The 22,114-nt window shown below is 40.1% G+C and overlaps 1 long non-coding RNA gene across 1 annotated transcript; it reads left to right on the top strand.

Annotated features, from left to right (window-relative positions):
- The first annotated feature begins 1,340 nt into the window (after positions 1-1,340).
- Positions 1,341-18,455, top strand: LOC147362811 (uncharacterized). Its single transcript, XR_015136483.1, has 5 exons — positions 1,341-1,454; positions 3,666-3,719; positions 11,533-11,624; positions 13,416-13,566; positions 17,966-18,455. It is a non-coding gene; the product is annotated as an uncharacterized LOC147362811 (long non-coding RNA).
- The last annotated feature ends 3,659 nt before the right edge of the window (positions 18,456-22,114 follow it).

The raw sequence follows: 22,114 nt of genomic DNA, 5'->3' as shown, positions 1-22,114 counted from the left end.
TAATTATTAGTTCTCTATACAGGCCAGATGGGTGATCCAGACAAGAGGCATAGAAACGCTTTTGAAGCTGGCTTTGAGCTATGTTCACTACTCCAAGTAGTCAATTTAGGTCAAGTATTTCCCAGCCACCTTCCTATAGCCTTTCTTTCTTCTAAGTCCATTTGACTACAGATGCCACCTATCTGACCTCGAGTCCATCAGCAGCTCTGACTGTGGCCCGCCTACCCTGCAACCTGGTTCCCGGTCATAGGGCAAAGCTTGCCTGGAATTGAGATTTTGCAATGGCACTTGGCTTGGTTCCCTGAAGTAAGTCACATGCTCTCAGCTCTCTAGTCCTTCTCCTCTCGTTGGAACTGCCCAAGGGGAAGCTCATATGAAAACAGCAGGTTTCTCCCCATCAGCAAAGATACATCCTTGCCCCCTGTGATGGGCTTGACTGGTCTGGCAGCCATAGGCAAGCTGTGTTTTATTTGTGAACATCCTTCTTGTTTCAGCAGATAATGGACTCTAGTTAGGAAACAACACAGTAAACACAGCATAAACACTGGATGTTCAGCTGGAATGAGTCTGCATATAAATAAGAGTGCTGGGAGCCCGGGCGGTAATAAGTCAGGAACACAATGGAGAAAGGTTATTAAAAGAAGAGCTTGTAAAAATCTGTGACAAGGCTGAAAGCGTGGAGCATTTCTTGATTACAGAAGGACCAAAGATGGAAGCCTATCCCATCTGTGCTCTCACTAACCGAGTTCCTGGACCTCTTACTTAAAATCTGGCTATTACTCACTTTGTTCAATTGTAAAGTTGTGATTTTATGCACTTAAAAATTCTAGGGCGGTTGTGAAGATGTATGCATGAAAGCATTATGAAAAAAGTTACTATTGCTGTACAAATGGAAGGTTATATGATTCTTAATTTTGGAAAGTGGCTGAAATTACTGTTTTATACATCTAAGCCTTCTTATTGGTTTATTATCAAACAAAGCTATCTTTTATAACAGAAATCTCCCAGGGACCTATGAGGCATAAGAGGAATCAAAGGTATTTTCTTCTGTGTTATAGTCAAAACAGAAAGATTCTTTTTGTCGCTTTATATTAGTCAACATATGGTTGGCTATGATGCAATAACAAAGAAACCCAGCAATCCCACTGGCTTAATAACAGTAGCAGAAAAGAGGATGTTCATATCATTCTGAGGCAAGGCCTATTGTGTCTTGGGCTTTTCTCCTGTGTCTGTATTCCACACAGTGAGTTCTGAGTCCTGGGGGGCTTCTGTGACTTCTTGCATTGCCATAGTAGGGGAAGAAAGGGCTGGATCCCATGATGAAATGTTTTTAATAGTGAGACCACCAAAAGGTTTATCACTTCCGCTCTTTTCCATTGTTCAGAACCCATTTCATGGCCTTTATCCAATGGCGAGGGAGGCTGTGACCTGTGGAGGAGTCCATAGATGTCTTGGTGAGTCTGTGTCTGTCTCGCCTTTCATAAAGTTAGTAGCAACTAATGAATACACGGGGGAGCCTTGTAGTCAGGCAAGAGAATAGACTACTGTGATGCTGCTCCAGTGACCTGGAAGCCTGTGGCCAGGATTATGAACTTGCATAGCAGGGGGCAGAACAAGATTCCCCAAGGAACTTACCAACCAGCTGTAGACCTGTGTGGGTTCACTGTGATTTTAGTTCTGAAAAGTGATGTATCTGCTCCCTATTTATTCTGGGTAACACTTAAGTAATTTAACCATATTTCCAGGCTAATTGCTGCCATACTATCTCGGTAGCTATGATATACTTGGGACAGCATTACCTTTTAGCCTTCTAATGCTGAGGCTAATAGCTTTAGTCAGGCATTTTGCTATTGATTAAAATAGCACTTTATTAAAATCCTTGAATCACTGTGTGAATAGAAAAACTTGTTAAATGCAATCATATATATCTTATAACCTAACATCTGGCATTTTCAGAGTTTGAATTCATCATAAATTACTGACATTAGTTACTACCTTCAACCTTTCTCAATTTTAAAGTGATTCAGGGACTTTCCTGGTGATCCAGTGGCTTGGACTCTGTGCTCCCAGTGCAAGGGGCCCGGGTTGGTTCCCTCATTAGGGAACTGGATCCTATATTGCTGCAACTAAAGATTCCTCTACCAATCCTACCCACCCAATGAAGATGAAAAGACCTGGCACAGCCAAATAAATAAATATAAAAAACTAGAGTAATTCAATGGTAACTTCTGGAGTTCTAGAAGATATCCCAGCGTTGAGATTATTGAGATTTTTGTTGTTGTTGTTCAGTTGCTAAGTTGTGTCCAACTCTTCTCAATCCCAAGAACTGCAACACGTCAGGCTCCCCTGTCCTTTACTATCTCCTGGAGTGTGCACAGATTCATGTCCATTGAGTTGGTGATGCTTTCTAACATTTAAGTTAATTAAACAAGGAGATCATTAGACCAATATTGCTCTAAAGTCATGGTGACCTATGTAAGCAAACCCAAATCTAACCTTAGGTCAGCATAACTTCAAGGTTGCAAAATTGAACCCTAAGGGCAACCAATTGCAAACATCCAACTAGAACTTAAACTCAAGCCAATCAATGATTTCTTTACTTTGCTTCCCCTTTTACTTCATAAAAATCTGTGCTTTAGCTGGAGAACTTCTGGTTTGGCATTACTTGACTGAAACCAACTTTTGCTCGAAAACATTTTAATATGCCTTGGTTTATACTTTAACAGATTCCAAGGTTATATTTTGTGACTTTGAGGCTTTAGTAGAATGGGAATCTATAGGAAGCAATTGTTACCTTAAAACAGCACTCTGTGTTTAACTTAATTTTAAGTATCTCTTCCAGATGGACAGCCAACTGTTTTCATCAGTGTTTGGAACTTCCCAGCAGTTAAATGCTGGTGTGTAAAGGTTACCTTTTCATTTTATCTTCAACAATGCAGTCTGTTCTTAGACTGAGTCCATTCTCTCTGTTTGTGAGCCTGATGATTTGAATTCACCAATCCTAAACTCCATCTGTTTGTTGCCTGAAAACAGTTGAACAGATTTCAATAAATTTAGAAATTGTAAATAAATAGTTGAATAAGCCTGAAAGATGGGTAAGAGTTAAGCATTGAGGATAGTCAGCCATAACATTTATGACTATGAGATGTCTCCTCATCCACACATCAGATAAGAATTTCCTACTTTCCCACACTCCAAGTGATGACATCATTTCCTTGCATGCTTTGCAGAATAAATTCAGACTACATTTTAACCGCCATATTTGTCCCCTCTGATTTCCCTAGGTTTCTGAAATTAGTCATCTGTACATTCCTTTTGCATTTCCATAAATTTTCCTATAGAAGAAACAAGCAAGAGAAAAATGATAACACAATATATAAAACATTTACATATTATCTTATTCCTAAGGAGTTTGAATATATTCTAACTGTGGAAATTTTGGTGCTTTAAAGGCTATTGAAGCCCCAGGAATTCTGGGGAACACATGCTGATAAAAAATAAAAAGGAATATATGACAAAAACTTCATGTAACAAGAGCTACCTTTTTTTCCCTAGCCATTATTTACTGAAAGTATATTTCAAGCCTTGCTAAGCATTTTCCATATGGTTTTCTATTAATATTTACAAAGAATTTGTGACTTATATTTTCTGTCCTCATTTAACAGATAAGAAAAGCAAGTCTGAAAAAGGTTAAGTACCTTGCCAAAATCACAAGGCTGGTAAGTAGAAAAGCTGGGTCTCAAACACAAGCCTCTCTATTCTCATCTTTTGATTTCTTCTGTTTGTTTTTTATTGAAGGGGTTGGGTGGTGCCAGTGAAAGAACTTCTTCAAGTTCTTTGTTGCTTCCAGAAAGTCTGTGTTGATTAGGTAAAAGAATATGTTCAAGCTTTTGTTTCATAGATGTCTTTGATATTTCTATTTCAGATGATTCTTTTAAAGGGATGGCTAGGGCACACACACTAACTTCGTTCTATACACACAATACTCAGAGATGGATACAGGCATCTGAACATGATTAGAATCATTTTATCTCTGTATTTCTACCATGAAATAGAAATTTAAAATGCGTTTTGGGTCCTGTTTTTGTATTGTCAAACCTTCTAGACCTTTCACTGATTTACCTTCCTAAAAAATTAAATAAACTTTATTGAGATGTAATTGACATACATTTAAATGAACCCATTATAACTGTACAATTCACTGAGTTCCAGTTAATATTCACACCCATGTAACCACAGAAACAGTTGTTGTTGTTCAGTTGCTCTCTTGTGTCTAACTCTTTGCAACCCCATGGACTGCAGCACACCAGGCTTCCCTGTCCATCACCAGCTCTTGGAGCTTGCTCAAACTCATGTCCATCGAGTCGATGATGCCATCCAACCATCTCATCCTCTGTCATCCCCGTCTCCTCCTGCCTTCAATCTTTCCCAGCATCAGGGTCTTTTCCAATGATTCAGTTCTTCACATCAGGTGGCCAAAGGATTGGAGTTTCAGCTTCAGCATCAGTCCTTCCAAAGAATATTCAGGATTGATGTCCTTTAAGATTGACTGGTTGGACCTCCTTGCAGTCCAAGGGACTCAAGAGTTTTCTCCAACACCACAGTTCAAAAGCATCAGTTCTTCAGTGCTCAGCCTTCTTCATGGTCCAACTCTCACATCCATACGTGACTAATGGAAAAACCATAGTCTGGGCTATACATACCTTTGTCAGCAAAGTAATGTCTCTGCTTTTTAATATGCTGTCTAGGTTTGTCATAGCTTTTCTTCCAAGGAGCAAGTGTCTTTTCATTTTACGGCTGCAGTCACCATCTGCAGTGATTTTGGAGCCCCCCAAATAAAGTCTCTCACTGTTTTCATTGTTTCCCCATCTATTTGCCATGAAGAATTGGGACCAGATGCCATGATCTTCATTTTTGAATGTTGAGTTTTAAGCCAGCTTTTTCACTCTCTTCTTTCACCTTCATCAAGAGGTTCTTTAGTCCTTCTTGATTTTAGCCATAAGGGTGGTGTTATCTGCATATCTGAGGTTACTGATGTTTCTCCAGGCAATCTTGATTCCAGCTTGTGCTTCATCAGTTCAGTTCAGTTCAGTTCAGTCGCTCAGTCATGTCCGACTATTCGCGACCCCGTGAATCACAGCACGCCAGGCCTCCCTGTCCATCACCAACTCCCAGAGTTCACTCAGATTCATGTCCATCGAGTGAGTGATGCCATTCAGCCATCTCATCCTCTGTCGTCCCCTTCTCCTCCTGCCTCCAATCCCTCCCAGCATCAGAATCTTTTCCAATGAGTCAGCTCTTCGCATGAGGTGGCCAAAGTACTGGAGTTTCAGCTTCAGCATCATTCCCTCCAAAGAAATCCCAGGGCTGATATCCTTCAGAATGTGCTTCATCCAACCCGGCATTTCACATGATGTACTCTGCATATAAGTTAAATAAACAGGGTAACAATATACAGCTTTGACATACTCCTTTCCCAATCTGGAACAAAGATAGAAATTTCCATTATTCCAGAAAGTTCCTTCCAATCTGTATATAGTCCATCCCTATAACTACATATTTAGGTCATGACAAGTCATCTTCTTTATGTGACTGTAGAGTAGATTTGCATGTTAAGAAATGAATCATACAATATTCTTTGTGCTCCTTTTTTTTCTTCTCAGAATAGTATTTTTGAGACTTTACCTTTTAAAAACTGAAGTATAGTTGATTTTCAATATTATATTCATTTCAGGTGTGCAGCATAGTGATTCAATATTTTTGCATTTTATACTCCATTATAAGTTATTACAAGATAATGGCTATAATTCCCCATGCTATACAGTAAACTCTTGTTGCTTATCTATTATATACATGGTAGTTTGTATTATATCTTTGAATTCCATAATCCTAATTTATCCCTCCCCCTTTCTCTCACCCCTTTGGTAATCACAGGTTTGTTGTCTATATCTTTGTCTGCTTCTGTTTTGCATACATTCATTTGTATTTGTATTTTTTTTTTTAGATTCCATATATAAGTGGTAGCATACAGTATTTGTCTGTCCCTGTCTTATTTATTTTATTAAGCAGAATATTCTCTAGGTCCTTCTATGTTGCTACAATTGGCAGCATTCTATTCTTTTTCTGTCTGAGTAACATTCCTATCTGTCTATCTAATACATATATGTATAATATCTTCTCTATCCATTCATCAAGACACACCTTTTCTGATGCATGTGTCCATCATACATGGTTCTTTTTATAGGAGGGTGGTATATATTGTATATGCACAAACACAATTTATCTATTCTCCTGTTGGTGGATATTGAGGTGGATTTTTTTCTGGGGTTATTATGAATAAACCTATTATGAATATTTTGAATATGTATTTTTGTTATAGGTGCTTTTATTTCTCTTGAGTAAATATTTCAAAGTAGGATTGCTGGTTAATATGATAAAGGTATGTCTAACTTATAGGAAACTAATCAACTATTTGCCAAAGTGGCATATTCTTACCAGCAACTCTCATACACTCCTGTGTGGAGCTCCAGTTTCTCACTAATCTGACCAACTTTTGGTATTGCCAGTTTTTTAAAATATTGGCCATCCCAGTGTGTGCAGTCATTTTTATTTGCATTTCCTGATGATGTTTATTGAAGCATATTTTCAGGAGCTTATATAACTTTTTTGATGTTTCATTTTAAATATTTTATCCACTTGGAAAACTGGACTGTGTCTTAGCATGTGTGCTAGGGATTCCCTGGTGGCTCAGATGGTAAAAAAAAAAAAAAAAACCTGCCTGTGATGCAGGAGACCCAAGTTTGATCCCTGGGTCAGGAAGATCCCCTGGGAGAAGGGAGTGGCAATCCACTCCAGTATTCTTGCCTGGAGAATTCCATAGACAGAGGAGCCTGGTGGGCTGTAGTCCATAGGTTCACACTGAGTTGGACACGACTGAGTGACTAGCTTTCCGAGTGATTAGCTTTCACTTTCATTTTTCATGTGTGCTAAGTTGCTTCAGTCATGTCCGACTGTTTGAGTCCTCATGGTCTGTAGCCCACCAGGCTCCTCTGTCCAAGGGATTCTCCAAGCAAGAATCCTGGAGTGGGTTTCCTTGACCCTCTCCAGGGTTGTGTCTTCATATTGTTGAGTTATAGAAGTTACAGTGTACTTTCTAGATAGAAGTCATTTTTCAGATATATGTAGTGCAAATATATTATTGTAGACTATCATCCTGACAGGCTACAGTCCATGGGGTCACAAAGAGCTGGACATGACTGAGTGACTGAGCACACGTGCAGTGATGTGTACCACAATGTGTCTGTCATCTGGTATTTTGCTTCTCTCCAATACTGAACAGGGTGCTTCTGAACATATCACATGTCTGTGATCCCTCCAAACTGTTCCAAGGGCTTTCATATCCAGTATCTTAATATGTCTCCAAATCAATCTGTGAGTGGTGCAGGGCAGGTCGTTTTAACCTTGAGAAATATTGTGAGGCCAAACACAGATCAAGAGAAAGAAAACAGAAAGATGCAGTTTTGTTGTTCCCACAGTTCCCCGGGGAAAATGCAGCATGCCATGCAGGGCCACTAGGGGAAGCATCAGGGTTGATAATGAAGCAAAGGGAAGAACACGTGGGTAAGCACCTTCACTGGGGTTTCCGCAGGAAGGAAAGAGCAAGGCAGGGCCAACAGACTCAGAATTGGCTAACCTGGATAATCTCAGTAGACTCTGTGCCATAAGGGCTGTCAAGAATTCTGTTACTTGGCCCTAGGATGATTAAGATGGGTTTATAGAGGCCTGAAGTATGAGGGTTTGATAAGGGAGGTGGTTGGGAGTGTAGACTTACTTGGCTACTCAAGAAGGGAAACTGACTGGCCTCTAGTCAGGTGCTCAAAATTGGGTCAAGAAAGTGCTTAAAAGCTAATTTATAGAGGTATTATTTATCGTCCCCATTTTACTTTAGGAAACTGGGTCACATTAGGGTTAGATCATTTACCCAAGCTCTTCTAATTATTTCCTAGAGGGCCCCTAGGGTTAGAACACAAAAATCTGATTTGCTGATGAATATGCTCCCAGTGCCTTACCTTACATATAAGGGAGCTTTAATAAATTCTTCCATGAATCACACTACCCAATCTGAGCCTGAGTTCCCCACTTTGTGGCCTCATTTAGGCGTGTGGCCCTTCCTCTTGTCATACAAGACCATGATGTGTTGGTGTGCCAGAGAGGGCACTGGACTCAAGAAGTGCCTTCTTACTCCAGTTTTCAGTGAAGGCAGTCTTTCCATTTGCCTTCGTCACAGGGATTATAGACATGTAGTATGGTTCTAAGAGGAAGCAATAAGAAAAAAATAGCAGATATGAAGGTCAGGGGGGCAGCTTTCCAGAGAATGACAATAATGAGTGAATTAAGCTTTTCCCAAACTAGATTTCCCTAGCACAAGGGTTAGCCAAAAACTTCAATGCCGTTGTTTTATAGACTGCATGCATAGAACCATCACATTTAATGATTCTCTGACAGCCTCTAGAACTAAATGGTGCTTCTCCCAGCCCCATTTTCCAAGCAGTGCTGTTCAAGGCAAGCCTGCTGACTGTTGAATCCAGCTTTCTGGGAAACAGCAAATTATGAGAAGTTGGCATGCAGTGATATTTAGACCATATGAATACCAAGACCTATTTGCAAACGCTATAGAAAACCTAAATTGAGTTAATTTCAATTTCTTGAGTTGAAACACTGAATTAAAAAACAATTTAAATGTCTCCCTCTTTTAGAAAAAAATCAATGCTTTAAAATTAATTTCATTTTTTAAATGTACTGTTAACTCAATAAAGCCTTTTGGGCTTTTTAAGCTAATTGTCTTTGAACTCATTTTAAATTCAAAGTCTTTATAATTTTGATAATATTTTAAATGCTATCCTTGTTGTAGCAGTTCATACTATAAATGTAAAAGGATACAGAAAAAAAACTAATGAGGCCCTTGTCTAAGAATGATACACATTTTTTTTTCCAGAGAAAATTTATTTGTGAAAGAACAAACATATTACTAATTTAACATAGGGCTATTCATGAATGATACACTTACATTTTAACCTTCTGTATTACTTTAGTCAGAGAAGGCAATGGCCCTTTTTAGAACAGGAGGAGTTATCCCATTTTGTTTAATGAAATCATATGTGTGTGTGTGTCTATAGGTATATACGTACAGAGAAAAAATTTCTAAATTCATAGAAAAAAATCCAAAAGACTCCACAATAGAATGTTATCTCTAGGGAATAGACAACATGAGTATTTTGCTGTAATGTTTGTACTTTTATTATCTTAACTTGATTATTGCTAGCCAGTTGTTGAAATTTTTATAACTGACAGAACAAGCAATCTAAAACATATTTTAAGCTCCAAATCAAACAAGCTCTGAATATGGTCAGTTCATTTTGGTCACATGGGAATAGCATTTAAGACACTTCTTAACAGTTTGGTCATATATTATGAACAATTTTCCTTGCCATGTGTCTTCCACAATGACAATATTTTAAATAGTTTCATAATATCACACTTTATAAATATATAATCACTCACTGTCAAGTTTCAGATTTCAATGGGAACGCATATTCATTGGGAATAATACAAACATGAGGTTGAAAAGTAAATGGATTCTCTTCTCACTTTCTGCTTCTCAAAATGAACACATTTTTAAAAGTTTAATGGTACATTTTTCTAGACGTTTTACTATTTACACACATATTCAAACAGTACAAGAGAGTATCCAATCAGTTCAGTTCAGTTCAGTCACTTAGTCGTGTCCAACTCTTTGCAACCCCATGGACTGTAGCACACCAGGCTTCCCTGTCCATTACCAACTCCTGGAGCGTACTCAAACTTACGTCCATTGAGTTGGTGATGCCATCCAACCATCTCATCCTCTGTCATCCCCTTCTCCTCCTCTGTCATCCCCTTCCCCTCCCACCTTCAATCTTTCCCAGCATCAGGGTCTTTCCCAATGAGTCAATTCTTCTCATCAAATGGCCAAAGTATTGAAGTTTCAGCTTCAGCATCAGTCCTTCCAATGAATATTCAGGACTGATTTCCTTTAGGATTGGCTGGTTGGCTTTCCTTGCAGTCCAAGGGACTCTCAAGAGTCTTCTCTAACAAACACCATAGTTCAAAAACATCAGTTCTTCGGTGCTCAGCTTTCTTTATAGTCCAACTCTTACATCCATACATGACTACTGGAAAACCTTAGCTTTGACTAGACGGACCTTTGTTGGCAAAGTAATGTGTCTGCTTTTTAATATGCTGTCTAGTTTGGTCATAGCTTTTCTTCCAAGGAGAAAGCATCTTTTAATTTCATGGCTGCAGTCACCATCTACAGTGATTTTGGAGCCCCCCAAAATAAAGTCTCTCCCTGTTTCCATTGTTCCCCATCTATTTTCCATGAAGTGATGGGACTGGATGCCATGATCTTAATTTTCTGAATGTTGAGTTTAAAGCCAACTTTTTCACTCTCCTTTTTCACTTTCATCAAGAGGCCCTTTAGTTCTTCTTCACTTTCTTCAAAGTATCCCATGGAATACCCAATGGAAAGAAACAATTCTTTCCCTGTCCCACACCTTCTTTTTACTGTTTCATTTTTTAACACTTCTAATAGTATTAATAATTTAGGTATGATTTATCAACTTAAAATACCATTTGTTGATTTGCTTAGTATATAATGTATTTCTGTCACACAACTTCCTTTTCCTTTCAATCTTCAATTACCTTATTTTAGTTTTGTCTATTGGTTTATTTTCTTGTTTTGAAACTATATTAAATATCTGTTTCTTTTTTTTAAATTTATTTAATTGGTGGCTAATTACATTATAATATTGTGGTGGTTTTTGCCATACATTGGCATGAATCAGCCACGGGTATACATGTGTCCCCCATCCCAAATCCCCCTCCCACCTCACTCCCTATCCCATCCATCTGGGTTGTCCCAGTACACTGGCTTTGAGTGCCCTGTTTCATGCATTGAACTTGGACTGGCCACCTATTTCACATATGGTAATATACATGCTTCAATGCTATTCTCTTAAATCATCCCACCCTTGCCTTCTCCCACAGAGTCCAAAAGTCTGTTCTTTATATCTGTGTCTCTTTTGCTGTCTCATGTATAGAGTCATCGTTACCATAAATATCTGCTTCTTGACCCATCTACATACAATTACATTGTCTTGCTCCTTGAGGGCTAGGGGTGACCAAGGGTTAGGAACCTAGATTCCATATGTTTTGCGTGGCATTTGCACACATGTACCAGGATTCTCACTCATTCCATGACTCAACTCTTCCTTTTAGAGCAGCCATAGATCCTAGTGTCACTGAAAACAGACTCAGAAAAGACACAGAAAACCCATAGAAAAGGAAAGGCAGAAGAAATGTGTAGCCAGAGCTCCTGGATTGTCTCCTTCTACTGTCTTGAATTCATTTAGGACCCAGATTTGCATGTACGGGCATAAGGCCCATGGAGGCTTTAAGATAGTGACTAAAGAAAGTATTTATCCTCTTCTTTAGATGTGCTCAAGAGCAAGACAGAGGATGAGGTCAGAAGATCTGTCATCAGATGCACTTCAATATTTCCCCAATTAATAACTGTCTTCCAAAGGGTAAGGTCACCAAGGAAAGGGCTGGGACTTGCTGGAAGAGTTTTTCAAAGAAGCATTATTTCAATGGCTTGATCTTTCAGCCTGGGATCATGCACAGCTTGACAGATTTTATTCAGACAGAATGGTTTTCCTATACTCCTACTAATTCTGGGCAGAAAGGCAGGAGGATTTGGGGAAACAGCAACTGTTGTGATGGAGAAGCTGCTGTCCTCCTCACCCTTACAGAGGTAATCCTCATATCTGCACAGCACTTCTCGAACCATCCTCAAATCCATCCTCAGGTAGATGACACAGGAAATTCACATTAGTCAGACCTAACCTGCCTATTGCAGGAAGGGGGACCCCTTCCAGGACCCAAGAGTGGGTTCTTGTCTAACACTCGGAAATAAATTGTCTGAGGAGACACAGAAGCTAACAAAACAAGAGATTTAATTGCAAAGGGTGCCTGAGCAGAGAACCGGTAGGGTAAGGGAACCCAGGAGAACTGCTCTGCCACGTGACTCACAGTCTCGGATTTTATGATGAAAGGATTAGTTTCCGGGTTGTCTTTGGCCAATCACTCTGACGCAGAGTCCTTCCTGGTGGCATACACATTGCTCAGCCAAGATGGATGCCACGAGAAGGATTCTGAGAGGTGGTTGGACATGTGGTGTCTCCTTCTTATCTTTCCCAAACTCTTCCGGTTGGTGGTGGCTTATTAGTTCCGTGTTCCGCACCAGGACCTCCTGTTGTAAAACAACCCATGCAAGTGGGTACTACGGTGCCTGGCCAGGGTGGGCAGTTTCAGTCAGTGTGCTTCCCCTAACTCACCCACTCTTCAGCCAGAACAAGCGAGGTCTGCTTCACTTAACACTGCTTTTTTAATCAGCAAGGGTTTCTCCGACCTTGTTTTTACCATATTCCACTTCCGCCTCCTTCTTATAAGACTGTAGCTAATTCTCACTTTTGGCTCCACTTCTACTTTTTGGCAAAATCCTTGATTTTTGTGATTATATTTCCTCTCTCTAACAGTTGTTTTACCATCTAATTGCCTGTCTCTTCTTTTTTTGAAATGACTCATTTTTATCCAGTCTTTGTAAGGCATTCTACTTGGTATACATTAAAAAAAAAAAAAAAAAAAAACCTCTCTTTTCATATTTGTCTTCCATTGGTTTGTATGATGTTTAATTAAACTACATCATTACAAGAGCATACATACAGGCATGAATGGTTGGGACACAATCACGGCTGACATGGCTTCACATCCCACTCGATTGTTGGAAGTGACAGTGTTAATATATATCAGAAATTAGCCAACTAGCAGAGAGCTTCAGCATGCTGTGTCATCAGTCAATGTGATTCACCAAAGACATGGAGGGGATTCATTAAACAGTTGGTTAATGGAGAGCATCTCAGAGAGCTTGCACTTCCATGAATTCTACAAAGATGAGTCATCAGAACTCTGCATCACAGAGGACACTGCTTGCATCCTGGGGACCTGAGTCTTAACCAGCCTGTGTGTGGCTAGCACCTTGGCAGATCCATTTTGGATGTGGGAGGCTGGCAGGTTGTAGGGATGGTTCAGATTACCCTGAAATTGTCTTCCAAATTTCATAGTTCCATACCAGCATCACTAAACTGTGAACTGAGCATAGCTCCAATGATATCTGTTGTGGTGGGTTTACTAATGCCTCCCCTCCCCTATAAATGTCCGTATCCTAATCCTTAGAACTTGTGAATATATTAGGTTACAAAGGGAAGTTAAGGTTGCAGATGAAATTAATGTTGCTCATCACTGTGTCTTAAAAATAGGAAAATTATCCTGGTGGGCCTGATGCAACCAGAAGGGTCCTTAAAAGTGGGAGAGAGTGAGCTGAAAGGCGTTGTGAACCTGGAGAAGCTCAGAATAATCAGTCAGAAGGATTCAACCTCTGAGTATGGAAAGGACCATAAGTGAAGAACTGTGAGTATCCTCTAGAAGCTGGGAAAGGCAAGAAAAAGGAATTCTCCCTATAAAGGAACGCAGTCCTGCCTACACCTTGATTTTAGCCTTGAGAGACATGCCTCAGACTTCTGACCTCCAAACTGTAAGATAATAAGTTTGTGTGGTTCTTTTCAAGTTTTTTTTTTTTTTTTAATGTGGATCCTTTTTAAAGTCTTTATTGAATTTATTACAATATTGCCTCTGTTTTATATTTTGGTTTTTTGGCCGTGAGGCATGTGTGATCTTCCTGAGCAGGGATTGAACCCACACTCCCTGCATTGGAAGGTGAACTCTTAACCACTGGATCACCAGGGAAGTCCCTGGTTTGCATTTTTTTTAAGTGGCTACATTTGTCATTCTTTGTTATAGCAGCATAGGTGGTTGGTACATCTGTCTTCTTACCTCTGTGACATCTTTCCCTTTCCTAATAAAGGAAATACATTTATGGGATTTGTAAGCCCCATATTTTACAAATCTTCCTGCTCCCCACTATGTTTAAAAGCAGTTCGAAAGCTGCTGCTTGTGACTAGAGGAATGTAAAATAAAGGGCCAAACCTCTTTGCAACAAAATGTTTGAAACGCTTTCACTATCCAAGGAGAACTTTGAAACAGCAGCTCTTTCATGGATGGAGAAAGAGCAGGGAGCATGAAGTGCTCTGTGATGTGCCACGATGGATGAGCCAGAGTCCTGGGTGAGCGAGTGTCAGGCCCCGTTTGGAGATGGGAGGGCCTCTAGGGCAGCTGGCACCCCCTGCTGTGCTCAGCCAGATTGGTCCCCAGAGTGACCTTGCGAACACTGGTCACTGCCAAGTTTATCTTGGTCAGTGTTGTCTATCAGCACAGAACCTCTTCCATTTAGACAGTGAGGCCCCAGGGAGTCACAAGAAAAAGCAACACCAAAAAGAACACAGGTTTCCCAGGTGGAGCTAATGGTAAAGAATCTGCCTGCCAATACAGGAGATCTGAGTTTGATCCTGGGTCTGGAAGATCCTCTGGAGTAGGAAATGTCAACCCATCCAGAATTTTTGCCTGGGAAATCCCATGGACAGAGGAACCTGGTAGGCTACAGTTCATGGGGTCAGAAGGAGTCAGACACGATTGGGTACACACACATAAAGAGAACATGCACTGTTAAGTCCCTGGGGCTTTATACAAACAGCAGAGGAACCAGAAGGAGGGAGCAAAACATCTCATGGCAGGGGCAGGGCCTGTTGAGGACTGTAAAGAGGTGGGACTATCCTCAACTCAAAATACAAGAGAGATGAGATATGTGTGCAGACTAACAACTTACCAGTGGTGGCAATTCAGTCCTGAGTGAGCGCCCTGGTGGTTAGTGTTTTGGAATTATAGGTTAGACTTTCACCCTCGGCTCAGGGGTGTGTGTGTGTGTGTGTGTGTGTGTGTGAGTATGTGTGTGTATGTATGTTGGTGGCCCAGTGTTAAGGAAGGAGATTAGCAGAAGAGGAAGATGTTTGGGGTTCTGGACAGGTGTCTGAGTGTCAGCACATACACTTGCTCAACTGACCCCTGGTTGACCAAAAGGAATAATGCAGAAGATTCTGTTATAAGGCTTATCCTGAGTGAGAAGCTTGGGCAAGCAGGCTCTCAACAGTTTATAGCAGTTCTCTAATTTTGAGCTAAGAAAATGTACTTGGTCTCATTGATAGAGATTCTCTGAGCTTCATGAGAATAGGAATAATAAATAGCATTTCTGAAATATTAAGAATTTAGAGATGAGAGACAAGGGTGGCCATAATGGATGTGTGGTTTGGGACAAGGTATTTCACCTGAGACTTGAATCTTCTTGTATAAAATGGGGTCAAGGGTGGCCTCTGTATTCTCAGACTTAAGAATCAAGTGAGATAAACATAGAATACTTGGTAAACTTTTAAGTACTTTGCTTGTTTCCCTATTGTTTATAGATTGACTGTAATTTGTACCAATTTGTCAGAATTACCAAAGCTTTATAACAATTTTTCTGCCAAGGTATTTTATGGTTAAAGGATGAATCGATTTTTTATTGACCCTGCGATCTTTCTTAGTTGCCACCTCATATCTCTTCTCCTTCTCTTGACAAAAATCCCATGTTTCCACTTTCCACCCCATTCACTCATCTTTCCCCATCACACTGGTTTATATATCTTCATTGGTTTACTGAAATTACTCTGGACGAGGCCACCAATGATCTTCTAATTGTCAGATTCTATGATAGTAACAATAATAGTGACGGGAATAGCTAATGTTTATTGAGCCTTCATTATGTCAGGCATGTTTCTAAGTGACTTATATGTATTAACTCACTTAACTTTATCCTGTGATATAGGTAGTAGTATCCATCAGGTCGACACTGATGGAAACTGTATGGAAACTGCAGCAGAGAGAGGTGTCCCTTGCCTGGGTCAAAGTTTAAAAGCAGCAGAGACAAGACACGAACCCAGGAACTCATACTCAAACGTACACTTATAATCATCAGGTTGAGCTACCCATGACATTTAGACGAGACCCTCTAGATGTGGATATTATTTTCTTTTTATTATTTATTTTTATTTATCTATTTATTTTTGGTGTGGAGCCATTTTTAAAGTCTATATTGTATTTGTTACAATATTGTTTCTTTTTTTATGTTTTGTTGCTTTGGCCAGGAGGCATGTGGAATCTTAGCTCCCCAATTAGGAATCAAACCCACATCCCTGCGTTGGAAAGCAAAGTCTTAACCAATGAACCATCAGGCAAGTCCCTGGATATTGCTTTCAGTGACAGTCCCAGGTTGTGGATGGGGGATTGAAAAGCCAAGTGACTGTGGGTTATTAACGCAGTGGAGTTGCAATAGTCTGAGAATGCCCTGCTCTTGGTTTTGAGAGGTTTGCCAATGAGCCAAGGTTGGCAGCCTTGCTGAGAGTCTTTGGTCTGGGGCTGTGACCAGGCAAGTGTGGAAGAGATGGCTGAAGAGCCTGTAATGGGAGCCAAGGAGAGCCTAGCTGGGTATTTGGATGAGTCACCAGGAGGAGGGAGGGATCAGTTCCTCCAGATCTGGGGCACAGGCAGGGTTAGGAGGGAGGTTCTTGGGAAATTAGGGTGAATTTCAAAACCTCTCTGTGGCACTTCGGGAGCTTTAGGATCTGTGGTTTCCTGATACATGTGTGATCCTGTCTTCAGGCTTTGTGATGATGATAAATGCCTAATGTTCCTTGGTGGTCCTCATATCTTCAGAACTTGGCTTAACATGGCAAACTGGCTGTTCTAATAAATCAGACGGTATCCTCATACACCCTTGTTAACTTCCTCTCTGCCTCCCTAGGGGCGCAGTGAAGCTGAAAAGAAAAAGCAGAGCACATTGCAGTCTGCCCGTGTACATGTCTGCGTCCGACAGAGATGTGAGAGGAAAGGAGGGAAGGCAGAGTGACATTTTGAATGCTACTTTGAGGGAAAACCCTCAAAAATTAAATAGAGCTTTAATCAACTAGAATACAGATGTGTTAGCTTGCCTGTTCTGGGATAAGTTATTTTTTCAGATACCCGTAAAGCAGTTCAGCCACTGATAAATTTGACAAGTTGAGACATGGTCCCTTCAAAAGCAATGTTGGATAATTTGCCAGTTATTTTATGACAGCCATTTAGTGACCATAAAATGTAAGTGAGAGTCGACAGTGTAAATATACCTCACATTCCCAATCAATGGAGTCACTAAGAGAGGACTCAGGGAGCACTCCAGAGTGACTTCATATACCATGTCTGCAGTGTACACGTGTGTGTGTGTGTGTGTGTGTGTGTGCATGTGGATATGAATGTAGGCATGGATGAAGTCCACTTTGAATAAAAATATTTCATTTTGTCCGCAGAATGAAAATAAATTTGACAAGACAATTCTCTCTATGGCTAGAAAAATGTTGGTCTTTGTCTCTAGAATAAAGCATCTTGAGTCTGGAAATCTAACAGGTACTCAAATAACAGTGTCTCAAATGGACACCAAACTGGACAATCTCTATTTTGGGAGACCAATTTCATCCATGAATTTCCCACCTACTCCTGAAACTCATACCCCTGTTGGAAACATGACTGAGATATTCTCATGGTCCTGTAGAAGCCCCCAGTCTCTGTTCCCTGGGCAGGGGATCAAATTACCTACCATGATCCCTTCTCACTCTCCGCTTCTTAATAATAGAACATTGCCCTACTCTGAGTTTTAGCTGGGAGTATGTCCACATCTACAGAGACAGAGCTTGATTACTCAGCCTCCCTATGGTCTAGCTGTGGCCTGTGATTAAATTTTGATCAAGAAAGTGATGATGATAGAGGCGATGTAGGCAAACTTCCAAACTGAGTTTTATAATGAAACTCTGTCCTTTTCTCTCCTTCTTTCCCCCTCCCATCTGATTAGGAAGTGGCCATCAAAGCTCCTCCCTTGAACCCAGAAATGGAAGCTTCTGATTAAGGATGGCAGAGTTACTTCAACTCCCTGGACTGTTGGATGAGAGAGAAATGAAATTCTCTTTTACTGAAACTTCTGGATTTGGGGTCTCTTTGTTATACCAGCTTCCCTATAACCTAACTAAAAGGCCAATTTGTACCCTGAAATATTCTGGCTGACATCTCCCAACAAAGCCTCGATCCCTGAAGACTAGACAGAGCTGCATGAGAGCAGAGCTCAAGACCTTGTGGTCTGTTGAAACTATGACTCCTTGGAAAGTTAAGAAATGGAATTCATTGCAGTAGCTGGGAGAACATACCATCAACAAATTCACCCTTAAATGTTTTGTTATTCTTGCCGATTGTGTAACTTTTGATTTTGATATAATTTAAAAATTATACAAAACTTATAAAGAAGTCACAAGAGTATTACAGGAACTTCTGCAAACCTCCTTTTCAGATTTACTGACTGCTGTGTCCATTTATTTCCTCATTCTCCTCTATTATGTATGTGTCTATGAATATCATCTTTTTATCTGAATTGTTTGGGAGTAAGGATACTATCTTTTATGATTTTGCACTTTTGGGAAAAACATAGCCCAGTTATTTACAGGATGTTCCTGAAACGTGATTTGATTCAGGTTATGTAATATATTTGAGCAGGAATGTCATAAAAGTGATGCTGTGCCTTCTCAGTGCCTTATATCAGGAGTCTAGTGATACCCATTTGTCACTTGGATCATTGGATAAAGGTGTTATTCACCAGCGTTTTCCAATGCAAGGTTATACTTTTTGTCTATTAATTAGTAAATGTGTGGGCAGAGACTATGGGACCATGTCAGTATCCTGTTACTCATCATGCTTTTTGCTACCAGTTTTAACATCTGTTGTTAAATTTTATACACTAGGAATTTTAGCATAGATTTACCTGAAGAAAGCACGTTGTCATAAGAAGGTGCTTAGGAGTATCTACCTTGGAAGAAAGAGATCTGGAGTCTAATTTCAGCCCTTCAAACCCACACCTTGATATTACCCACTCCCCCCCCCCCCATTTTTTTAAAAAAAATATTATTCTTGGGCTAAATGACTTCTTTCTGGTTTCTCTGAATCCAAGGATCTGGTGTTTATAGACAGGGTACTGCTGGCATCATCAGAAGGACAGTTTGTAGAGATGCAAAGTTCTCAGATGCTTTGTAGGATCCTTAGCATCCCTGGCTCCAGAAGTTTTCTGCACTGGAGAGGTTTTACGATATGGCTGTCCATTTTTTCACACATCTCCTAACAAGAGGTGGGGCATATGTTACCCCCCCTTGAAACTGGGTGTACCTGAATTTGACCAATGTGCTTGTGTGTTAGTCACTTAGTTGTGCCCGACTCTTGGCGACCCCATGGACTGCAGCCCACCAGGCTCCTCTGTCCATGGGATTTTCCAGGCAAGGATACTGGAGTAGGTTGCCATTTCCTTCTCCAGGGGAATCTTCCCAACCCAGGGATCAAACCTGGGTCTCCTGCACTGCACTCAGATTCTTTACCGACTGAGCTATTTGACCAATATAGTACAGGAAAAGTAATACTGTGTGACCTCTGAGGTGTGGTCCTAAAAGGCCATATAGCTTCCCCCTTGTTTGCAGGAAATTGTCATCTTAGAGGCTTGAGACAACATGTGACTTCCCCAAGGGTGCTATGAGGTGAGACACAATCAATTTATAGAGAAGCAGTATATATATAGATAGATAGATAGATAGATAGATAGATAGTTGGGTTGGTCAACAATCCCAGCTAAGCCCAACCTTTGAGTCCTTTTGGCCCACATACCAAACATGTGAATGAAGAAGTGACCATGTGATTCCAGCCCACAGATATTTGAGAACTTTTCAGCTATTTGAATCTTCCTAGCAGAGATCCTCGATGTTGTGGAATACACACCAAAACTGTACTCCTGAATTTTTGACCCACACAATCTTTGAGCATAATAAAGTGTTGGTTTTATGGCATTTCCACCTGGTGGGACTGTATACAGTGATAATGGGAGCATCCATACCTTTCCATGTCCCACTGAGGGGCTGTAGCACCCGCAAGTGAGAGCCGCTGTGGGCTCTGCCCTAATGCTTTTCACTTTCTACTACAAAAATATATTTATTCAACAAAGTATATTTTAAGTCAAAATATTATGATATTTTTGATGATGGTGAGTGTTGTCTATCTTTTCTATGTTCTCTAGGGGAACAAGGCCATGACTTCTATGGTTTTTTTGGATATTGTCAGGAACTCTAAAACTTTAGCCTTGTTTACTCTCTAAATTTTATTAGGAACCATGGCATGTTTATGAGACACTGATGACTTCCAAACAGCAAGTACTTATAATAAGAAATATCAGTTGCACTGTGCTTTTGGAATAGCAGTGACCCTGAAAAGTTGGTGTTAAAATGAATTCTATGGAGGAAATCCTATTTATCTAGAGACCTGACTTATGCATTTGGAGATGTATTCCAGAATCTTCTGTCACACTGCCTTGACATTAAGGAGTGGGTAAGTAAGGAGAGTGAGAGGTTTGAGTAATCCTTTCTAGACTTGACATAGAAATGTAGTTGCTGTGATATCTTATGTCTGCCAAACCTGAGAGGAAGGTGGAACCCTAAACATCCTCATTCATTCATTCAACAAACCAGGGATTGTAGTATTAGGTTCTGGTAACAGAGTACAGAAGAAGGTAGACACAGTTCCTGCCCTCATGGAACATACATTCAGCCTAGTAGGATGGACAATGAGTGGGTAGTTTATGAGTTTGGTGATTAAAATAATACTGTGCTTCTCACTGTCTGTGGTAAAGGACCTGTTTGTTCTTGCTATCTATGAGTCACCTATCCAGCATTTTTGATTTCTCATCTGTCAGAGATAGATGTATCCTATTCACACGACTGAGTACAATTTGAGCCATTGTGATTTACCACCAAATCTGATAATACCCAAACTAGTTTGTATGCTGTTCGAAAAAGCTGAGTCCACAGGTTACTGGATGGAAATTGTGGAATGTCAAATTGCTATCCAAGAATTAAATTGCTTTAATTCTTAGATATTTGCTTTTTTAAAAAAATTATTTGCTTTTTTAAATATTTGCTTTTCTTATAAAAAAAAATTATTTATTTGGCTGCACTGGGTCTTAGTTGTGGCATGTGGGTTCTAGTTCCCTGATGCAGGATCAAACCCAGGCCACCTACATTGGGAGCTCAGAGTCTTAACCACTGGACCACCAGGGAAGTCGTGACATATTTGCTTTTAATGTTTCTGTTCCTCTCACTGCCGATTACTGACAAATAGTTCACCATCTAGCCCTGGACCACAGACCACACTGTGAGTAACACAACTATAGAGAAATAATATAAGAGGATATCATGTTGTCAGTTGCTCTTCTTCACATATTTCTCAAAAACAAAAAACAAAAAAACAGAAAATAGGAAGGAATCTTTTCACAAATGATTCTTATGTTCTATCTTCTAATTTTTAATTTTTTAAATTTGTTTTTAATTGGAGTATAATTGCTTTCCAATGTTGTGTTAGTTTCTGCTGTACAATGAAGTAAATCAGCTATATGTATACATGTATCTCCTCCATCTTGAGCTACCTTTTCACACCTTTCCACCCCCATCTAACCCATCTATGTCATCACAGAGCACCCAGCTGAGCTCCCTGTGCTAAAACAGCCACTTCCCACTAGCTGTCTACTTTATACATGGTAGTGTATATATATATATCAATGCTGCTTTCTTAATTCATCCCACCCTCTCATCTTCTTGTTTTTTAATTCCAGGTTGATACGGGAGCACTAAGGAGGGAAGACTGGGAGACATCACCTTACCTCTTTGCATCTAGCTGCTTCCACAAGGACATGCAGACTCCTTTCACATTGTTCTAGGATCATCCAGTTCAGGACCCTAAATGCAGACAGAGTTAACTTGCAGTATTCCAAGTTCTTAGGTACCTAGTACTGATATCCTGATTCTTTAGGTTGAGTATCCGCCCAGGAGGGTACAAGGAACAAAGTGACTCAAAATAGCTTTACATTATTCCACTTATGAAATTCTCAGTGATAGCATCTGAATTTTACAGGTAATGAAATAGT

The sequence above is a fragment of the Bos grunniens genome, chromosome 11 (assembly GCF_055505025.1).
Source record: "Bos grunniens cultivar Pamir isolate PY7600 chromosome 11, Bosgru_T2T1.0, whole genome shotgun sequence".
In the NCBI taxonomy this organism is placed as follows: domain Eukaryota; kingdom Metazoa; phylum Chordata; class Mammalia; order Artiodactyla; family Bovidae; genus Bos; species Bos grunniens.
The sequence above is the reverse complement of the archived record's forward strand: the minus strand, read 5'-3'. Positions and strand labels throughout refer to the sequence as shown.